The 1251-nt window shown below is 57.2% G+C and overlaps 1 protein-coding gene across 1 annotated transcript in view; it reads right to left on the reverse strand.

The window, feature by feature from the left end:
- The window catches only part of LOC113207552 (single-minded homolog 2), a gene marked incomplete in the record, with an annotated part of 13515 nt that extends 12291 nt beyond the window's left edge, over positions 1-1224 (reverse strand). Inside the window, 1 exon segment of the mRNA XM_052264334.1 lies at positions 958-1224.
- Positions 1225-1251: the final 27 nt, after the last annotated feature.

Here is a 1251-nt window from a genome sequence, read left to right on the forward strand (position 1 = left end):
GTGCTCGCGCGCTCAACTCAGCCGCTGCTCAAAGTTCGCACAAACCCCCGCGCCCGCGTCGCTGAACAGCCCGGCATTGTGTGCGGAACTGACCTACCGCACCCCGTGCCGTGTCCACGCCCAAACAGCAGTCGTCGTCTCTCTCGCTCCCGCGCGCGCACCGGTCGCGGGCGGCCCTGCGTGCGACAAGGAAGGGCGGCGACGACGACGCGGAGCGCGGGAGCACCTCGCGGCCGCAGACGACACACGAAGCAAAACCCACGGCGCGGCGCGACATGGGCGCGGCGTACGGCGGCGCTATGTGTTCGAGTCAGCAACAACTTCCGATGACACTGAGGGAGCAGGGGGACGCCGCCGAGGTAGCCGTTTGTGTTTTCTCCATACGCGGGGGGCGCCTATCGGTCAGATCTCAGCTCAGCGGCAGATCGGCGACGGCAAGCAGAAAAACGCCCTCTTAGATACACATAACTGGCTCCGCCATTCGCAGGAGATAGTAACTGACGGCGATGGGAAGCCCCCCTTGTGCATGTGCATCAGATTGAAGCGATAATAAACAGCACCAGCTTTTCTTAATCGAGGTCGATGCTCGGCGTCAAGTGTGGTGGCGCTTGGCTTCTAAGGGGCTGAAGCTGGAGACCCCATAAGGCAGTGACCATAATGTGATCACGACGCACTTGCACGACAGAACACTATTTCAAACTTTTCATAATACTGTGTGACTGCACACATTTAGTTCTGGGTTTTGTTTAAAAATAAAACAAAATAACAACATTTGAAAACACAAGAGGCGTAGCCCGAAGTGTCTCACATTCTCAACTTCCTCGTCAGAAGACGCTAGGATTCTGCAGAAATGCATGCACCACAACGCCAAATGTCGACAAGTACTTTCTTCAACATTAGCAAAACTCAAACACACGTCTCTTTACGACAGAGACGTGCCTTGTTCCGGCGACCTACCTCAACAGATCACGGTTTCATCCCCTTCCGAGAGCGGCCGCCAAAAGCCCAATAAAACGTGCCGGAAGCGGAGAAGCACTGATTCCCAGCGCGTTTGGAACGGGCGCCTGCTGGGTCCACGTGACGTCGACACTGAAGACGGTGGGGTGCGGCGCCCGAAAAAAACAAAAGTGCTGCAGTAGCACGGCGCGGCGCACGGTGCAGTAGCAGCAGCAGAAGGGGTGGGGGCGGCAGTGCTGTAATAATTATTATTTCTGATCACGCACGTCCCGGCGGGTTAGAGGGGGGAGGGGG

Source organism: Frankliniella occidentalis, unplaced genomic scaffold (assembly GCF_000697945.3).
Source record: "Frankliniella occidentalis isolate FOCC.00 unplaced genomic scaffold, Focc_3.1 Scaffold18, whole genome shotgun sequence".
NCBI lineage: Eukaryota > Metazoa > Arthropoda > Insecta > Thysanoptera > Thripidae > Frankliniella > Frankliniella occidentalis.